At 44.3% G+C, this 21,931-nt stretch overlaps 1 long non-coding RNA gene across 1 annotated transcript in view; it reads left to right on the plus strand.

The window, feature by feature from the left end:
- Nucleotides 1-588: 588 nt before the first annotated feature.
- The window catches only part of LOC138526979 (uncharacterized), a 103,580-nt gene continuing 82,237 nt past the window's right edge, over nucleotides 589-21,931 (plus strand). Inside the window, exon 1 of the long non-coding RNA XR_011283794.1 lies at nucleotides 589-664. This is a non-coding gene — a long non-coding RNA (uncharacterized lncRNA). The remainder of the gene's footprint in view (nucleotides 665-21,931) is intronic.

Genomic DNA, 21,931 nt, shown 5'->3' on the forward strand with positions numbered 1-21,931 from the left:
CAGCATTCAGAATATTGAAGCTAAGACTTTTGAGGTAAGCCCTTACTTCAATGCAGGATGACTAACTTCGTTACATGATATGACAAATACTAATTAGAGAGATGATCGCTCGAGCAACGCTCATTTAAGAAATTATAAAATAACATGATCTGTCCAGAGCAGTATTATTTGGCAACCAGCGTTTGCAATTAGTTAGGAAATGGCAATATTTGTACCTGCAGCGCCGTCGGTTTGATCAAGACATCTGACGGCCCAATATTAGTTATGGGACGATTTTCTAGGATAGCATTACAGCATGTCGATTTAAGAGTTAGCGCATTAGTAAAACACTACTATTCGTAGATAGAGACATATTCGCAATGAAATCTGATTTATAACAGGGTTTGGGATTGAGGATTAAAGTAGAAATGAACAATATGGGATTATGCCATGACCTGCAGAATGAAAACATATGAATATCAGTATCAAAACATCAACAACCTATTCCCATATGTAAAAGGAATTATGAATGACTAATGGTATGTGAAAGTGTGGAGTGGATTCGAATGACTGAAAGATTAGCATGCATGACAATGATCAATACATTACAGGTGGGATTCTAACCCAGCACCTGTAATGAATCAAGACTTTACAAAACTACGAATGAATACTAATTTGACACATGGTAAGATACATCCAAATAATAATGATTATTGTTTTGTGTTTGCCTAGTAATGAAGTTGGACAATATGGATATTGCAATTACACGGCAATACTTTTATTAGCAATGTGGATACTTAGAAACCGACGCTATAGGTACTAATAAGGGGCAAGACCCGAACTGAATAAAATTGCTTACACAGATGATGTAATCCTAAGGTTATGGCATTATGAGGTAGAATGTATTAGGTGTTCCATCGATGCTTACCAAGCTAACTAGATTTTATAAACAGATAACAATCGACATTTAACTGAGTAAATCACTGATTTTAGATCGGTAACTGAGATTACTTTACATATTCTTACGAATATGTTTTGTGATTGGTTTCCTCTTTGTGAACCCTATTTGCCCAACCCGCCACCCCTCCCTATTCTCTGTCTTTACAAAACACAAAATGTCTGTACATGCTTATGTGTATATTTGAAGTGAATGTGATATATGTCCTGATTTGAAAAAGGCTCTTGAGGAGCTGAAACACGTGTCTTCTAAAAGGGCTCTCCTTTGGGAGATTGGATATAACTTTTTGAATCATAAATCAAAAATTGAAATCAAACTAAAAACTTGTGGCTCAGTTCTTGTGTGAAAGAAACAAATCCATGTTCCTGTAATTGTGGTCAGGCAGGACTAATAAGAGTTCCACACCTGCAGTCTGTGAAGGGGCTGCAAATGTATAAAAGGAGACCAGACCAGCAGGGCAGGGCGAACAGGTGAAGTAGCAGGAGACCTGTGAAAGGGGGCAGCCGTGGTGGCCCGATTGGAAGAACCAGGATGCTGGCAGAAGTTCCAGTGAACTTTTGGGACCCGATGTAAGTGGGCTTTGTATCCCCCGCGGGCCTGGGTTTCTCTAGATCAAAGCGCATGCAGCCAGGGCTGAGAAGGAGCCTGGATGCAGAGGATGCCCTCTGCATCTGAAGACCAGCATCAAAGACGCCGGTGTGAAGCAGGGAACACACTGCGAACAAGAGGAGTTTGCAACAGTAGGTTTTCCCGACCTCCGACTTCAGGAGCGGAAAGGAAGTCACGGGAAACCACCAAGTGAGAGCGGAGAAGACAAGCGAGTGTCGGAGAGGCGACCCTTCACCGAACAGACCACGAGTGAGTAACAGTCCAGAAGAATACATCGTTACCTGCTTATTGAATACCGAACTTAATGGAAATTCAGTATTTGAAAAACCAATGCATTTTGCATACTTAACTAAATGGAAACCAAGCATTGTGATAAAACCAACACACATTGAATATCAAATTAAATACCAATTTACCATTTAATGCAAACAACTATACATTCTATATTGAACTTAATTAAGCCACATAAGAGAACCTTGAACTCTGAGCTGCAAAGAGAACTTTAAAACATATGTGGCGCAAAGAATCAATCCAAACCTGGAACACTAATATATTAAAGGCTAACGGAAGCCAAAAAGTGAACATTAATAAATAAGTGAAGTGTGACAAAGGTACAGTTGGGCAAGGGGTGTATCATGCATGGTGGCAGAGCCTCAAGGGGAACAAGGAGAAGCCAGAGGAGTACAAGAATATACCCTAAGCCAAAAGCCCAATAGAGTAACCTGTGGGTGAAAGCTGAGGAGCCCACGGTCCTGGTTGCGCGACCTGTGATGGGTGGACTGTGTAGTCTGACAACTGCACCTAGACCAAGGGACCTTGAAAGGTAAAAGCTAAAGACTCCATGAAACAAGATAAATTAAACCACTGCAGAAGAGCTGGCGAGGCAAGCCAGAAAGAGGGTCAGGCTGACCTGGTGTTTGTTTAAGACTTCAAGAAAACAAAAGCAAGTATAATTCAAGATATTAAAGGCTTGGGAAAGGGAAACCCAAAGATTGGTGCCGAACGCTATCACTTTGAACTATTTTGTAACTTGTTTTGGGATTGGAGTCTCAAGACCCCTCTTATTTTGAACTGCATTACTTGAAACTTGGGGAACGGAAACCTCAAGGACTGGTGTTGAACTATATCACCTTCAAATGGAGAAAGGAAAACTTGGAGCTTTTTACTTGGAAAGGTCTTGTATTTGGAGACGGGGAGCTGAACGGAAGCTGTGAGCTGAAGACACTCCTAACATTGAGTCACTGTTTCTTTTGACTTTGACATCTCTACACATTGGTCAATTGTAGTTGTGAGGGCAAAGATAGGTTTTGGACACAGACAGATTTTTAAGTTGAACTCTTTGACTCAGATTTACCTTAGTTTCGTTCAGGTAGGAAAATTCCACCTTAGCATAGGGCAACCATCCTGACGTTTAAGTTAATACATGTCTTTTTGTTTGAACCTGAAGTCTGTTGTCTGTTTCGTACTTCATGATACGTCACACTTCTTTATTTGGAAGGGAATAATGCCACGTCTCTCCTGATGGGGTCACCACATCTCCCCGACAGCCTTCCCCTCCTATGTGATGCTCCCTCATAATATCACATCTAGGCAGGCTTGTCTCCAGCAGGGGGGCTAGACCCCCCAAGGGCCACCCATGCCCCCCCAGAAAGGAGGCCATGACAGTGGTGTTATACACCACTGAGACCCGAAGGAGCAGGGGTTTGGAGGGGGTGGATTTCACTCTAAACGTGCTGCAGCATCCTCAGAGACATCATTCTGAGAGGCAAAACTGCAGGAGGCCCAGCCAGGATTTGTTTACTAGCCCTAGACAATGACCTAGCACAAATGACCAGGAAGATGGAGGGTCATACACACCTCTAAGTATGGTAGCACACTTTTTCAAACAGGCTGCCTACAACTATTTTCTCAAACCTAAAATCACAATTTTGGTTTCTGTAATTTAAAGTATGTTTATTTTTTGTGGGAATATAGCAGCTTTTTATATAATGCTTAATAAAATGGTTAACTATATCAAACAATAAATGACAGGTAATGTTGCTTGAACACAGATTTCTGCAGAAGGTGCATTAACTGACTGGGGACCTTTAAACATTACATCAAAGTATATATTGTGCTACATTAACTACTTAATTATCAGCGAAAAGATAAGGTTAGTAGAAAGAAAAAGGTAACTCTGGAGGGGAGAGTGTCATAAAATCAAAAGCGGATAGATGCAAGGCTTTGAATTAAACATTACCACTACCGTTGCTCTGCACAACATTCAATGCCATAATTCTGTAGTGTGTGCATTACAGAATGGGGCAAACTATTAGCAAATGACTCTTGGAGCTGCCACCAAAAGTTGCAGTTCGATCTCAAATATTAGGCCTGTTCCCTCTGCACTGGAACACAAGCAACCACACACAGTGTTAGGCCAAGTGGTCTTGCAGGTCAGGAATGGCTTCTCACATTAATGACAGGGCCAAGGCTGATTTGCAAACAATGGTATGGCAGGCTGACCAAAGCAATGCTGGTGGTTATAATTAATTCAGAGGTTTTTGACTATTAGGTACAACCAGAAATCATGCAGGGGGATACAGATGGGATGGAGATAAAATGTGAAGAGGAACCCATCCTATGGTTGTGTTTGGTCATTTAACCACATGCCTAGCCATGGCTATGTTAATGCCTATGGCAATACCATTAACTACCTGCTCCTCGCCATCAAAACGTAACCTTTCTGGAGCTCTTTGTGTAAGCTCTATCACAAAATAACACCAAGCGCGCTGCTGAATAGGGCATGCCAGTATTATATCAAAGTATTCTTTTGAGTATTTAATTATTTAATTGCCTCTGTAAATGGGCTCCTGGTGTAATACAAATCTCTTAATTTGTGTCTTCAGCCAGATTTTTTAAGCAATATCTTTGTCAATGCCTCTGTTCCTTGCACTGAAGTCCGGTCTTAAACAAGCAATCACAAAGTCAACAGCTTTGGCCTACGGTATAGGTATCAGACAGACATTTGGCAGGCAATGCCTTCATATGACCAGATACTCACACCGTTTTCCAGCTGCTCCCATTTTATGGCCAGCTGGTACTTTTGTGGCAGTGCCTGGCAAATGTGTATCCATGCTTAATCAAAAGCCCAAGCTGTTGGTTTTGCCAATGCATGTTGGCTTCAGGTTTGAACTTGTATATGCCCAGATGTGGGTACCTGCTCTCTATGCCTTGGGAATCAAGGATGGCCTGTATGGACCAGTTTCAGATCTTCTCATGCTACTTACCAATGGGGCTCTGACCTAAATAGAATGTTTATTCGTCTGTGTAGAAGCCTAGTCCACTCTGCCAGAACGTTTCATGATTCTGTTATTCAGTACTGACTTGATAACCTCATTTGCATGCAAACAGAATACATCAAGGGCCCGATTCATAGAAAAGTGCACATTGATCCTGCAAAGTGCCGAGAACATTGTGTGTCCCTACGTGCAAAGTCTTCTATGAGCACTCTGCGTATTCACGGAATTTAGACCGCAATGTAACTTGCACATTCCTCAGCCACAAAGTCATGCACATGGGTAATACTACATGGATTTCCCACAACCAAGTCAGCATCATCCTGGTGACACTACGTAGGTTCCCCCAGAAATGTTACCAGCACCCCAAAAACATGCATACCATTTTCTGTAACTTCGGTAATTCTCTGGTCAATCTCCATGCGAACGCCCGTACACCGCTGATGTACCCTGCTACTCTGCATACGCGCACCCCTTACTGCGAACACCACCCCTAACTGCGAAGGGCACCCCAAATGTGTACAAGCACCCGTAACTTCCCGATCGGGCCTTACCTTTGCTCAGTCATTCTGATGCGATTGGGACCTTGCGCGTGCCTTCACGTGGCAGTGTGAAGGGGAGCTTTGCGTGCTGATTTCCAGATGTGAAGTTGCCTGGTCAAATCCATGAATGCGCTTGGTTTCGCGTAATACTGGTGTGCGATTTCCTTGTGTAGCTCGTCCCTAGACAGGCCCAGATTATTCCTCGTTCTTCCGCATTCTGCGTGGAAAATAGGAAATATGCATGTTCCACCCACTATTTAAAACTCTGCGCAGGCCCGAACCACGCTCTGGGTGGAGTCTCGCGCAGGGCGCTCGACTGCTCGCAGAATGGTGCCAGACATGCGAGAGTCCATGCAAAGTCCGGAAAAGACCTGCAATATTGATTTCATGAATCGACTGAGGTTTTTTTGCACGCAGAATGGTCCGCAATGTTAGTATTTTCCCAGCAAAGATTCTGTGTATCGGACCGAATGTGTATTGTGTGTTTTGTTTGGAAAATGATGTATGATGAAATCCTGGGTGCAGGGGTAATAGGCAGTGGTGAAAATGAAACATGACCACCTGCAAAATAACACGAGAGAAGAGCGTTTCCAATAATGTTGTGGGAAAAGTATAAAAGCTGTACATCTTTTAAAACTAAAAAATAATACTTAAATATTTCCTAAAGAATGCAATCAGAGGTGGATTTAACATTTGGACAAGGGGCAAATGCCCATGCCCCCCTGCTCTGTCTTTCTCTTCTAAAATACAAAGAGCCAGGGCTGCACAGACCCTCCCAGTGAGGGCTTAGCTTTTTAATGTGTCTCAGACGCAGATTATTTACAACAGGAATTTATTCGAGATGAGAAAAGGTAAAAGGCAGTTACCATTGCTGTGGCACTTTTTTCTTTAAACTATACAGGGTTTTAAAAAGCTACTTAAGTGTGATTGTTGAGTGATTGGAAATTAAGGGTATACAGAACACGACGTGTGAAACAATGACCTCGTCATGCATTTCAGTTCACTTTGTGCCTGTGTGAGATTATTTGTAAATTCTCATTAATTTCTATGCTGGTGGAGCTTGTAGGCTTTCATACAGGATGGGGAAAATAAAGTTACAATCATAGGGGGTCAAGCAGAGTCAAAGAAGTGTCACTAAATGCATCTATCGCCACTTTATAACAGCTGCAGGGTTTTGTATGATTTGGCAGGCAAAGTTGGAGATCAGAACAGACTTAACAAGGTCCCCCTGCCAAATCCAATTGGTTTTCCACTAGCACGTATTTTTACATTGTTGGGAAACCAATGGATTTCTTCGGGATCCACCTGACATTTACACCTAATAAAAGTGGGCAGAATACTAAGGAATCCATTGTGGATGGCTCCCACAATCATTCATTGTGGAAGTGATTTGCACTTTTCCAGACACACAGTGGAAAAGTGAAGAACAAAGGTGATTTGTGCCTGTGTTTTATACTCTTTACTTTTCCAGTGCTTGGTGGAAACAATTAAAATTAATGAATGGCCCTTTGGCAAAAAAGTGCAAACAGGAGTGGTCTCCCCTGTGCAATTTAGGATTCAAAACAAATCCCCTCTTACTGTTTTCATCAACACATTTCTACAATAATGAATACATTTTCAGGTTAGTTTATCATGTGACTTGTGCATTTTTTAAAGTAATCGTTATAACATTAAGTTATTGTTGGTATTCAAAACCAACCTTCAACACATATTTGTTCTAACTTGAGGCCGGAAGATGTGTGATCAAGTAAATTTCAGGATAGGCTCATATTCCCGCTTTGCCACTTAACCGAGGTGTGTGTTCATGGTCAAACTACTTAATTTCATTATGCCTTACCTGTTAAAATTACGTACCTCTAGAAGTGATTCAGTTTGAAATGTAAGCTATTCAAAAAGCCTCACTCAGAGTTTGATACATGTGCAGCACAGGCATTAGGACCCACCGAGTACACACACACACACAGACACACACACACATCTTTCACGTTATTTCTGACATTTTTTGTGTGTTAATTTCTAAATAACATCTAATTTTGAGTATTTCCTGTAAATTACTACATTTGAATTTCCTAGCATTCACCTATTGAGAATATCTGTGCCACGTTCCCTGCAGTACTGCGTGACTCTTCTTCACAGCCGCGGCAGGCTCCTGATCGTATCAGGCTTTGTGCAAAAATTGTAGTTCCTTCAAACTACACCTCCTAGCTATACCGAGCCTCCTAGGCACGTCTGCGGCGCATTAGCGCTGACACATTTGAGAGGCCGGTTATCATTGATTTGCCCAAGGTGTGAGCTGTGTGCCTCTCACTGGGCCTGAATAACACAGGTAGAGTTTTCATCCCTTTTCTCAATATGAATACCAAATGACAGATGTACAAAATCTCTGTTTAAGAGCTTGTGGTCCCTCCACAACATACAAATTAAAACAGGCAAGCATATTAGAGCGATACCTTGTCCCTCTGGACCAACCCATGCTTCCGGCCCTCCATAGTGAACCTAGTGTTTCCCCCAGTCGTCTCTGCAACCAAGTGGGAATCAGCACAAGTCTTACTTCCCCCACCAACACTTATACTGGCATACTGCCAACTCTTTCTGATTCTCTGCCGGTGTCTCGGGACCACACGGTCCAAGAAACCACTTCCCCTTTTAAACCATTAGGTAGTGCTGTCTCTCCTACAAACTCGTATATGCTCTCAGTCGCTCTTTGTTCAAACTCTCCAGATTTCATTGAAAGTCCTCCAACTCCCACTGACAGAAGGAATCCCACTATCACACTGCGTCCTTCTCCAACATCTAGTATTAGTGCGACAGAATCTACGCTAACCTTCTCAATGCTAAACGCACAATCGTTGCTGAAGCATTGAGTAGAGATAGCAGATTACCTTTCGGAATGTGGCCCAAGTACGATGGCCTTGACCGAAACATGGTTAAAGCCCGCCACCCTGTCCCTCCCTCCTGATTACCTGCTTTTTCGGACTGATTGCCTGGTCCACAAAGGCGTAGGGAGGTGTGGCACTTATGTGTAAAAAGCTTCTGGATTGTCACACCATTGCTCATACCAGCCAGGATGACTGTGAGTCTTTACTGGTCAAAATAAAGATTAACGCAAATATCTCTCTAAGTATCCTGCCCTCTACAGTCCACCTAGGGACATGCCTCTCTTTGAGGAAAAATGTCTTGAGCTACTTATTCATATCACCAAGGCTAAAACTCCGCTCATTATTATGGGTGATTTTAACATTGACACCCTTGACACCATCAGAAACTCTGAATCGGTAAAAAGATTCCGCGCACAATGCGGGGTCACACACTGGATTGGGTTGTTACCCGTCATACTCCCATCTCCATTGTTATAGTCACCCCTTGTGCATTGTCAGACCATTTCTTAGTGCAAGCAGTTGTGCACCTACTTGCCCCTGCTGCGCGGTTGGACTCAATACCAAGAGTCAAAAAATTCTCCTGGAACTTAAAAAATGTCACCCTTCTATATTCTCGGCATACCTATCATCCGGCCGTGACCCGCTCAAGTGTTTTTCTAACTCTTCCAAGTTGGTGGCACACCTTACGTCCACCACCAAAAGTGTTATTGCAGTCCTGGCCCCATGGAAGAAAAGACTAATTAAGCCTGAGACTCACAAAAATACATGGTTTAATGACGACATCATTTCAGTTAGGCGGATGAAGAGGGCTTGCGAAAGAGCCTGGTGTAATAACCCCGGCCACCTCAATCTTGCTCAGTATAAACAACCAGTGAAGGAATTAAAAAATACCATCATCTCTGCTAAATAAACCTACTTTAATAAAAGGATCTCCAATGCTCAGTCCAGTTCACGTGAATTGGTTTAAATCTTGACCGAATTTCAGGATACTGCTTCCCATAACCGGAATTCCATTAAAGACTATGCATGGAATCAGAAAATCCATGATGAAGTTTCAGCCAAGCTCTCAGCCCAGAAACATACCATCAGTCATATGCAAGGGCAATAACGCGGGCCCACGATCGCCCAAACTATCCATCAGGATCCTTCTCATGTGTCGAATGATCTCAATTAGTTTAACCTCACCCACTGTTCTGAGGGTCAAATTCTTAAGATTATCCTCACCATGAAACCTACATCCTGCCTTAGCGATAGCTGCCCCACTGACATCTATAAGGGCTTGCTTGAGTTGTTGGTTCCTTGGATGACAAAGCTGATCAATCTCTGATTCCATCATCCCTTGAGGAGGCGTGGATCACATACCTGCTAAAGAAGAGTAATGCTGAACCTCGAGTGGCCAAAAATTATCGGCCCGTTTCAAATGTCCCTTTTATTCTTAAAATCATGGACAAAGTAGCCTACACTCAGCTACATGGACACATTGAAGAGCAAAACATCTTGGGGACGCATCAATCAGGTTTTAGAACCCAGCGTGGGATGGAAACCGCTATGCCGCACATAAAATCTGCATTGGCCAAAATAGTGGATAGGGTTCATCCGGCCCTGCTGATACTCTTAGATCTCTCTGCGGCCTTCAACCTAGTGGATCACCGCCTCCTAGTTGTAAGGCTTAAGGACCTGGCACATTGCTCTGAATTAGCAAAACAATGGATCTTTTTGATTCTTTGACCCCACACCGCCCATGTGGCAGTGGGCAATGCAAGCTCATCTCCGGTTCTCTAAGTTTGAGGCATTCCACAGGGCTCATGTATCTCACCAACTCTGTTTAATATCTACATCAGGCCCCTGCTCGGCTTATTGGATGACCTGGGTGTACAGTATAATAATTATGCTGATGACACCCAGGTCTTCCTTGAGCTGAGTGGGAACTGCACGCATGATTCGGCAGCCATAAATAAAATCTACAATGCAGTTCAGGCCTGGATGGCTGACAACTCCCTTGTTCTGAACAATGAAAAAAGACTGATCTCCTGATTCTAGCATCCGGTTCTCGTGTTAAGAAGCTGTATCCCACCTTTGACAACTTTTGTATTGCCGGCAACAGCATCAATGTCTCCAAGAAGGTAAAAGTATTGGGGGTAATCCTTGATGAGGAACTGACTATGAAGCCACACGTCTCCAACATTCATTCCTCATGTGGCCTCATTAATCCTATCTGTCCATTCATCTCAGTCAAGAACTGCTCTCTTCTAGCCACAGCTTTAATCAACTCTAGACTGGACTATTGTAACAGCTTGTTGGCTGGCACATCACGTTCCAACATGCACTCATCCAACATGCACTCACTACAAACCGGCGCAGTTTGCACATGGCATGTCTAAACGAACCCATGTATCCATGTATCTGCAGGATGCAGGATGCAGAAATCTGCATTGGTTACTGGTAAAGAACAGGATTACTCACAAGATCCTCACACTGTCATTTAAATGCCAGTCTAATGCTTGCCCCAACTATTTGAAGGATCCCTTGAAGGTTCATACTTCAGGAAGACAGTTCTGATCCTCTGTCTACCCGACATTACATCATCCCAGATACAAACTGGCTCAGTTCAGGGGGGTATCCTTTGATATCCAGGTGCCCCTGCTTTCAAGCACACTACCCGGGCCGATACGGCCGGCTGACACACTTGGCCACTTCAAAAAATGAGTCAAACACCACTTCATCCTCTACCCGGGTTGAACCCGGGCTTTCCTGGTTCTCCTACTGGCTGGTGACATTTATGTTTGTCTTCGTCTTGGCATTCTGATGAATCCTTTAGTATTAGTTTGAGGCAGGGAAACCCCTCTCAGAAGATAGGGATAGTGAGGGTATCTTCCTGTTTGATAAATACACGTTTTTACCAACCAGAATGACACTCTTGTGTCAGCTTCCTTCTTCGACACCTTTACAGTAGTTGCAGAAATGGAAATTGTATTAAAAGCCCCATTGCTCTGTTAGAAGCACGAGCAAATGTCCAAAAGTAGAAGGCTTTCCTAAGTGTGTAAAATATGGGCAGGGAACCTTTTCAAATTAAACCAATTTCTTGAACTTGCTATTGAAAGTGATTCTGTTTCTACGAGCCAAATGAAAATCAAAGTAACTATAATTTCTCTTTCATTTATTCCCCACTTGAAAACTAAAATTTTTTTAAAAAATGCTCTGCTCCTGTGTTGTGAATAAAATCACTTTCTTAGTCCAGCAAATGTCTCTTGCTCAGCCCAGTAAAATAATTCACAAATATTTCTGAACAGTTTGATTGGAATTAGATGCCATTTTAATAATAAATAATAATAATAATAAATAATAATAATAATAATAATAATAAAAAAAATAAAATAAAATAAAAATAAAAAAATAATAAAACAAAATAAAATAAATAAAAAATAGATGCCATTTTAAATGGGAAATTCTGACTCTACACAGTCAATTGGATGAAGCATTGATTACTGTCCCCCATCAATTCAGCCCAAACATAGTTGAAAAAACCCATGACCGCTGCATGTTAATAATGATATGTGTTATTTCACATAATTTGATTTTACATTAGTAAATTGAAATAGCTACTGTAATCGTACAGTAGTCTATATTCTTGCAAAAGTATTGTTTGAGTGATTAAGAACGACAGATAATGTGATTTTCCAGAATTTAACCCGTAATGCAAAAAACGGTTGCTGGTGAGAGGTGATGTTTGCAAAGGTTACAAGTAAGTTAACAAGTAATAAAGGTCATCTGGCGTAAGGAGTGGGAAAAGGAACAGAGCATGTATTGATACCTGCTAGGAAAGCATGTGCAAAGGAGAGTACGTGTCTAGGGTAAAGACAGAAATAAAGTCAAGTGATTGGTAGAGGCATGGTACAAAGTCAGTAGAAAACACCTACTTTACATCTTTTAAGATATCTTAATTTGCAAAGTCCCCTTATGTAGTGAGACTTGGAGTACAGGTAATGCATTTGTCAGAGCAGCAATAACCCAGACTGTTACTGAACTTGGGTGGGGGGTTTTGCTGCAACTAGTCACACTGGAGTTTTGCAAAATAGCGCATGAATAAGAACTTAACCAACCATGGAGAAATTGAGTAGTTGGCTGGTTGTTCCTCCTCCCGCTCTGCCCCCAACAAACAAAGATTGTGTTAAAAGCAATTATTTCTCCAAAGGTTTGGCTGAACTGAAGTCATATACAGATTTTGCCTGATGCGACTGCTTACTGCCAGTGGGGCTTCAAAACCAGCACTAATAACGTATCCGACTAAACAGAGCACACATTACAATCAACATGTTTGAGTTCCATTTAATTTAGTCCTTTTTAGGGCTCAACCTATTCACCTAGCGCAAAATGCCACGCTTGGCTACGCACATCACGTTTTATGTATTTCATATCTAATGCACGTTTCTCTAAAATAGAGTAACAGGCTGATCCAGTTGTTTTAAAGATAACAAAAAAAACAGTAAAGTAGTACATTACTGATGAATAGCCTTATCTTGGAAAACATGTTAGTTTTGTCTTGTCAATTAACTAATCCAGCTTGGTTATGTCATTGTGGTTTAACCTGTCCCTCTGTTTAATGGTGAAATAAGAAAATACATTGAAAAAAGGAGAGCATTGGTGATGAGGCTCGATCCATGCACATTTGGCTTCTCTCTTCCCGTCTTGAGCATTGTGGCCACTGCAAGCAAGTACAGCAGCTTAGACACTTGCTCAATGGCAAGGAGACACATAATGGTGAAATGATAACTGTGTCTGGCACTGATGTATTGTCCTTGAATCAGAGATCATTTGGAGCATGTTTTCTCATGGATAAAATGGCTTTATGTCTAGTACAGTACAGAGCGACAGTACACACTGCTCCACAGACAATTAAACAGCAATGGCCTTTTTTGGGTGATTGCCTTGTTTGGACTCTCCGGCTAGCCATTGAATTCTGTTATAAACGGGATGAGGACTCTGGAGGCCACAGCTAAGTAGTTTTAGCTTCGTTAAAATTACATCCTTATGCTGATCCTAAGATTACATCTTAGGATCAGTTGTTATCAGGTTCATAGGAGATCAGGAAGAACCGACGGGAGCCCAACGACCGACGGGAGCCCAACGGCTCCCACCACCCAGGCTACGTACTTCCAACTGCCGGGGTGGAACCTTCATTCAACCCCAAACATGCCAGACACACTCAGGACATTCCATTCATGACATCACTCACCATGCATTCAGGTATCAGGGGACAACCAGGAAATCCGGACATGACAACTTCAACTGACAATTGTTGCTGTCTGTGTATGTTTTCATTACCCTTGAAATATCTGGTATTTACCTTTATGTGTGGGAACCTTGGGTCCCTATGAGTTACTGCAAATCAGGTCATGTATTCAGATAATAATCACTGCCTTTTCCCACCTGGCATTTTGATGCACAGATAAATCTGAGCTAGATATTGGGCCTCATTACGACCCAGGCGCTAATGGGTTAACGGCGCCGTAAAAGGCTTCGGCGCCGTAACCTATTGGCGCCTAATTATGAGGTCCCTTTGCGGGACCCAACCTTAACGGCTGGTAAAACCAGCCGTTAAAGTAGGGACCCGCAAAAGGACCTTGGTGCTAAGTACGGTGCCACAATTTGCGGCACCGTACTTAGCGCCTTCCCCATTCCCATTGAGCCCTATGGGGCAAAAATGGGAATGGGGAAGGGCCATGTCGGCATGGGGAATTACCGCCCGCCAACCTCGGAATGGGGTGGTAATTCCCCATTCCGCCATGGCAGACACCGGCATGGACCATGGTGCTAATAGCACCACGGTCCTCCGCCTGGGTCGTAATGAGGACCTTTGATTTCAGGAAAACTATTAGGTTGTGATTGTGAAGCTATTTCAGTGATTTTAAAGGTATGACCAATAGGCAAGCAGAGCATGTGATTTTTCCAGAAGTAACTCATGTCATACTGAGCACATGCCGTGACAGCAAGATAAAGCATGCAGATTTTCCATCCGGTATTTGGGAAATATCTTATGTGATAACCAATTTGTGATCGGGTTCTCCATAAAAAAAGCAGTATTTTGAAAACTATTTTTGCCTTGATAGACGAAGCCATAATGTAGTTGTTTGCAGTGCTGGCATTCCTAAGGTGCCAGGCTTTTATGCATCACTTCATGCCAGATAACTCACACACTAAAGCACCAAGATAATGGCTGTGATTACTATCCAATTCAAGAGCACTGATTTGTAATTCATTTTAAGGATAAACGGCTGAGTCAAGCTTTCAGTATTTAAACATCACACTGATATCTTGGAAAGTCCTAAATGTTCTCATCTTTTTTCAAGATGAGCTTTATTTCTTCAGCATAAAAGAACAAAATACTTATCCCAGTAGTGATAAAGTGGAACATTTAGGAGGCATTCAAACCAATATTATTAAACATCCTAAGTCTTGATGCCCCAGGGTTTAGTGTGCTATACAAATGTAATAATAAATAAATACATAAATATATAAATAAGTCAATCTTTAGAGGAAGAAACACGCCTTTGTTTTGTATTTATTTTGTTTCAGTCATTAATGAAGGCGTATGGATGCAATGATATGGTCAAATGGCTGAGCCTGACATGCTCCATGCCTTGGTGCCTGAACAGTGTAAGAAGAAATGCACACAGATGCATACTTACAAATGCATAGGCAGGGAGCTGTGGCGCAGTTATTTTGTAAAAAAGCCCCCAAGCTGTGCATATTGTTCTGATTATAATGAGGCTCGTGCCAGGGTTTGTCAAATTTGCAGTGACAGTCATCATTGTATAGCGCATTAGGGGCGGTATATTGCCCCCACTGCTGTCAGTGGCACATGATATACAGATATACAGAATTGTGGTCATTGAATGTACATTAGCAGAAAACTATATATCTCGGTGGACTTCTATAAGCTGGACTTTATCCGTGCACAGAAGACATTGCTGGTATATCATATCTTGAACATGGAATTGTCAGGATGAGTAACAATACTTTGAATCCGTCAGTATTGCCATGGAATTTAGGAAACATTGTGTATTATTTTGTATTTTATTATCTTGTATTAACTATACCATGGCCTTTTTTCATCATAACGTTGAATAAGACGCCAGCATGTGGAGCCTTATTAAGCAAATGTTGCATCGGAATTAGCATTTGGGAAGAAATGCCCTAGTGTAGTGGAGGATTATGTATATTTTTACACTAGGGCAATTACTTGTAGCAGTGAAAAGTTCCTGTAATGCTGCTTGTGTCAAAGTCTCAGAATGATTCCTAGGGACGTTAGTGGTGTGGATAAAGGGGACTGGGTACCTCCCCAAGATAGAAGATGATGTACCCAGGGACATTATGGAGAGGACCCGCGAGACATCCTCACTGGACCCCATCCCAAGACAAGGATAAGTCGTAAGTCGCCTGAAATATGAATATTACCCTACCCGCTGACACACGCCTCAGAGGTGAATGTCTTTGCGGGAGGGGAGTGACAGTGAGAGATACACATACATGTGGCTCCCGAGTTTGACTGACACCTCTAAAAGTCTGGAGAAAATAGCAGTTATTGTTGGTTGCAGGGTGAGTAGACCACTCAAGTAATGGTAAGTGACACACATGCCCTGGACAAGCAGCAGGGATTCAGGCAGGCACACAATGCACCACTTCCAGTTTCTGTCTCTTGGAGTTAGCATGTCAGACACGTGTCATCCTGTGAGGAGGAGCAGGGAATCCCTTTAGACAGCTTGTGTGAGGGTCATGCTGTCCAAGTGATGTAAGTGACACACATGCCTTGGACAAGGAGCAGGGATTCAGGCAGGCAGACAATGCACCACTTCCAGTTCTGTCTCTTGTAGTGCGCGAGACAAGTGCCATCAAATGGCACCTGTGAGGAGGAGCAGGGAATCCATTTAGGCAGATTGTGTGAGGGTCATGCCTGCATGATTTATTGGCGGGGACTAGTAGTGATACAGGGAGGTGGAAAATACACGGGCCGTGTCCATCTCTTGAAGTGAGTGGGCTGGACACATGCCGTCGAGTGATATCTGGCAGTAGAAGCAAGCGGGGCAGATAATACCCAGAGGCAGCTTGTGTGAGAGTCATGCGCGTGTGATTTCTGTCAGAGGATCTACAAGAGATTGCAGGATTTGTTTGACCCACCACAGTCATTGTGTATCTATTGAAGTGAGCGGAAGAGACGCGTGCCATCGGGTGACACCTCGGAGGAGGAGCAGAGAATGCTAGAGCGCAGCTAGTGCAAGAGTCATGCGCATGTGATTTCTTTTTGAGAAAGAAGTATCAGAGATTCAGAGGGGTCGGTGATACACCCGTCAGTGAGTGACTAAGACATTGGGACAACATATTGGCACCCAAACGAGCAATCGTCAGGGAGAGGCATTCTGTAGTGTTTATTTTCTTTGCTTCTAAAGCAAGTACTTGTGTCAACTGAGAATGGCAGAATTTAACTTGTCCAGTTAAAGGATCTCTTCCAATTTACGTTCCACACTCTCAGTGAAAGGTTGCTCTGCTGTACATGTAAGATTACATGTATATGCATATATGTATATGTAGTGCACTGCAACGTTGATCTTCCACCAAGACTGACCGATGAGGTTTCACTTTCAGTACCTACCACTATCTCAGGGTTGGAAGGTGGAGATCTTGTCCACTGAAGGTCAAAGAAAGAAGAACACAAGGTGCATTCGCACTGTGGTAGAAGACTGGAATTTAGGTCTCCCTTGCCACCACCAAATCCACTACTAGGCTAGACAATGATATTGATCAAAAGACAAAAATTACTATCAATCACAGTCAACACAGAAACGTTTGTTGCAGCTGGAAAGCGATTCATCAGTAATAGTATCTGTGGAGTCAATCTCTTCCTCTTCACTAAGGTAGTATTAGGAGCCCCACACACAACTTTATACAGTGTTTTTAACCCTTTAAGTGCCATGGGTATTTCTCCCCAGTGCCAGAGCCTTTTTTGGTGATTTTGGTATGTGGCCATTCAATGGCTTGTAACTTTTTTGTTACATGAGATATCTTGGCCAAATTTGGCTCCTTTTTTTCCCACATGTAGGCGGTCGTAACGACACCCAGGAATCCCAGGTTGCTGTAGGGGGGTGAGAGAAAATAAGGAAAAAGTGCAAAAATTTTGGGTTTTTTCAAGAAATGCCAATAAAATGATGTACAAAGAAGCCTGTGGTTTTTTCCTTGTAAGAGCTAGGAACAAATGGTTTGCTGTGCTGAGTTCCCCAATGTGGTGGCTTTCAGGAACAGGTTGAGTGGAAATGGAAAAAAATTATTTTTATGTGGTTATCAACCGTTATGTGAGAGGTAGGCGATTTTTGCCATTTTTGCCAATTGGACATGCTTGGACGGAATGGAAGAAAAGGGCAGGAAAGCCAAATTGGAGGACAGAAAGGCATATATTTCTGAAAAGTAGACGAAATTCCAAGTTTAGGAAAGGGTGATTTGCATAGGTCAGGCAACAACTAGGTAGGGGAAACTGCCATCAAATGGGGGAAAATCGGGAAAATGACTAAAAAAAAGGTATGTGTTGGACATGGTTGGCTTGGTACGGCAATGGCTTCTATGAATTTTGAGAAAAGCAATGCTCCGCTACATTCCCCCGACTCTTGCAGTTAGGAGAGCATACCATTTTTGTAGTGTTTTTACAAAACAAGCAATATCACAAGCCAAACACTGAGCCATGGTACACAGGAGTTTTATGCTCACGGCCTGACCAGACGCACTTAGCATGTGTAAATTGGGAAAACCAATGTGGTGAGGAACGGCAGCCATACATTTTTTGAAAGAGCACAGGCAGACCTTTTCAAGGGTAGGTGACTTGTGCAGGTTACAAAAGTGTATGGTGGCTAAAGTAGCGACTAAATGTAGGTCACATTTGGGAAAAGAAAGGGTTGTGAGACAAAGGGCACCAGCAAATGGGTCAAAACGTTATGAAAATCACACAAACACAACACATGGCCTACCGTCCCGCGTTCCCACAGGTGTCCCGATGAAAACAGTACCCCACATGTGTGGGTGCACCTACCTGGCCGCCAAGGGGAAAGCCTAAAACACAAGTAACCCCAAGTCTGTTTTCAGAGGGAAATCTCAGACATTCTGCCGACCGGCACAACGTACAGATATGGGCCTCGGGTGTCCAAGCCACCGAGGAAAACAGGGAACCCCATGCATTTGCGAAAAGAGGACACCCGTGGGAATCCACAGAGGTATGATTTGCGCACATCGTCCCAGATTTTTTTACCCAGACACCCCTGCAAAGTCCAAAATGTGGGGAAAAAAACGCTTTTTCCACACATTTCGCTCGACGCACCCATCGAAACACGCCCCCAACAACACATGGCCTACCGTCACGGGTTCCCACAGGTGTCCCGATGAAAACGGTACCTCACATGTGTGGGTGCACCTACCTGGCCGCCAAGGGGAAAGCCTAAAACACAAGTAACCCCAAGTCTGTTTTCAGAGGGAAATCTCAGACATTCTGCCGACCGGCACAACGTACAGATATGGGCCTCGGGTGTCCAAGCCACCGAGGAAAACAGGGAACCCCATGCATTTGCGAAAAGAGGACACCCGTGGGAATCCACAGAGGTATGATTTGCGCACATCGTCCCAGATTTTTTTACCCAGACACCCCTGCAAAGTCCAAAATGTGGGGAAAAAAACGCTTTTTCCGCACATTTCGCTCGACGCACCCATCGAAACACGCCCCCAACAACACATGGCCTACCGTCACGGGTTCCCACAGGTGTCCCGATGAAAACGGTACCTCACATGTGTGGGTGCACCTACCTGGACGCCAAGGGGAAAGCCTAAAACACAAGTAACCCCAAGTCTGTTTTCAGAGGGAAATCTCAGACATTCTGCCGACCGGCACAACGTACAGATATGGGCCTCGGGTGTCCAAGCCACCGAGGAAAACAGGGAACCCCATGCATTTTCGAAAAGAGGACACCCGTGGGAATCCGCAGAGGTATGATTTGCGCACATCGCCCCAGATTTTTTTACCCAGACACCCCTGCAAAGTCCGAAATGTGGGGAAAAAAACGCTTTTTCCGCACATTTCGCTCGACGCACCCATCGAAACACGCCCCCAACAACACATGGCCTACCGTCACGCGTTCCCACAGGTGTCCCAATGAAAACGGTACCTCACATGTGTGGGTGCACCTACCTGGCCGCCAAGGGGAAAGCCTAAAACACAAGTAACCCCAAGTCTGTTTTCAGAGGGAAATCTCAGACATTCTGCCGACCGGCACAACGTACAGATATGGGCCTCGGGTGTCCAAGCCACCGAGGAAAACAGGGAACCCCATGCATTTTCGAAAAGAGGACACCCGTGGGAATCCGCAGAGGTATGATTTGCGCACATCGCCCCAGATTTTTTTCCCCAGACACCCCTGCAAAGTCCGAAATGTGGGGAAAAAAACGCTTTTTCCGCACATTTCGCTCGACGCACCCATCGAAACACGCCCCCACCAACACATGGCCTACCGTCATGCGTTCCCACAGGTGTCCCGATGAAAACGGTACCTCACATGTGTGGGTGCACCTACCTGGCCACCAAGGGGAAAGCCTAAAACACAAGTAACCCCAATTCTGTTTTCAGAGGGAAATCTCAGACATTCTGCCGACCGGCACTACGTACAGATATGGGCCTCGGGTGTCCAAACCACCGAGGAAAACAGGGAACCCCATGCATTTTCGAAAAGAGGACACCCGTGGGAATCCGCAGAGGTATGATTTGCGCACATCGCCCCAGATTTTTTTACCCAGACACCCCTGCAAAGTCTGAAATGTGGGGAAAAAAACGCTTTTTCCGCACATTTCGCTTGACGCACCCATTGAAACACGCCCCCAACAACACATGGCCTACCGTCACACGTTCCCACAGGTGTCCCGGTGAAAACGGTACCTCACATGTGTGGGTGCACCTACCTGGCCGCCAAGGGGAAAGCCTAAAACACAAGTAACCCCAAGTCTGTTTTCAGAGGGAAATCTCAGACATTCTGCCGACCGGCACAGCTTACAGATATGGGCCTCGGGTGTCCAAGCCACCGAGGAAAACAGGGAACCCCATGCATTTCCGAAAAGAGGACACCCGTGGGAATCCGCAGAGGTATGATTTGCGCACATCGCCCCAGATTTTTTTTTCCCAGACACCCCTGCAAAGTCCGAAATGTGGGGGAAAAAACGCTTTTTCCGCACATTTCGCTCGACGCACCCATCGAAACACGCCCCTAACAACCATGGCCTACCGTCACGGGTTCCCGCAGGTGTCCCGATGAAAACGGTACCTCACATGTGTGGGTGCACCTACCTGGCCGCCAAGGGGAAAGCCTAAAACACAAGTAACCCCAAGTCTGTTTTCAGAGGGAAATCTCAGACATTCTGCCGAATGGCACAACGTGCAGATATGGGCCTCGGGTGTCCAAGCCACCGAGGAAAACAGGGAACCCCATGCATTTTCGAAAAGAGGACACCCGTGGGAATCCGCAGAGGTATGATTTGCGCACATCGCCCCAGATTTTTTCACCCAGACACCACTGCAAAGTCCGAAATGTGGGGAAAAAAACGCTTTTTCCGCACATTTCGCTCGACGCACCCATCGAAACACGCCCCCCACCAACACATGGCCTACCGTCACACGTTCCCACAGGTGTCCCGATGAAAACGGTACCTCACATGTGTGGGTGCACCTACCTGGCCGCCAAGGGGAAAGCCTAAAACACAAGTAACCCCAAGTCTGTTTTCAGAGGGAAATCTCAGACATTCTGCCGACCGGCACAGCTTACAGATATGGGCCTCGGGTGTCCAAGCCACCGAGGAAAACAGGGAACCCCATGCATTTTCGAAAAGAGGACACCCATGGGAATCCGCAGAGGTATGATTTGCGCACATCGCCCCAGATTTTTTTAACCAGACACTCCTGCAAAGTCCGAAATGTGGGGAAAAAAATGCTTTTTCCGCACATTTCGCTCGACGCACCCATCGAAACACGCCCCTAACAACACATGGCTTACTGTCACGGGTTCCCACAGGTGTCCCGATGAAAACGGTACCTCACATGTGTGGGTGCACCTACCTGGCCGCCAAGGGGAAAGCCTAAAACACAAGTAACCCCAAGTCTGTTTTCAGAGGGAAATCTCAGACATTCTGCCGACCGGCACAACGTACAGATATGGGCCTCGGGTGTCCAAGCCACCGAGGAAAACAGGGAACCCCATGCATTTTCGAAAAGAGGACACCCGTGGGAATCCGCAGAGGTATGATTTGCGCACATCGCCCCAGATTTTTTTACCCAGACACCCCTGCAAAGTCCGAAATGTGGGGAAAAAAACGCTTTTTCCGCACATTTCGCTCGACGCACCCATCGAAACACGCCCCCAACAACACATGGCCTACCGTCACGCGTTCCCACAGGTGTCCCCATGAAAACGGTACCTCACATGTGTGGGTGCACCTACCTGGCCGCCAAGGGGAAAGCCTAAAACACAAGTAACCCCAAGTATGTTTTCAGAGGGAAATCTCAGACATTCTGCCGACCGGCACAACGTACAGATATGGGCCTCGGGTGTCCAAGCCACCGAGGAAAACAGGGAACCCCATGCATTTTCGAAAAGAGGACACTCGTGGGAATCCGCA

The sequence above is a fragment of the Ambystoma mexicanum genome, chromosome 14, assembly GCF_040938575.1.
Source record: "Ambystoma mexicanum isolate Mex_15411 chromosome 14, UKY_AmexF1_1, whole genome shotgun sequence".
In the NCBI taxonomy this organism is placed as follows: Eukaryota; Metazoa; Chordata; class Amphibia; order Caudata; family Ambystomatidae; genus Ambystoma; species Ambystoma mexicanum.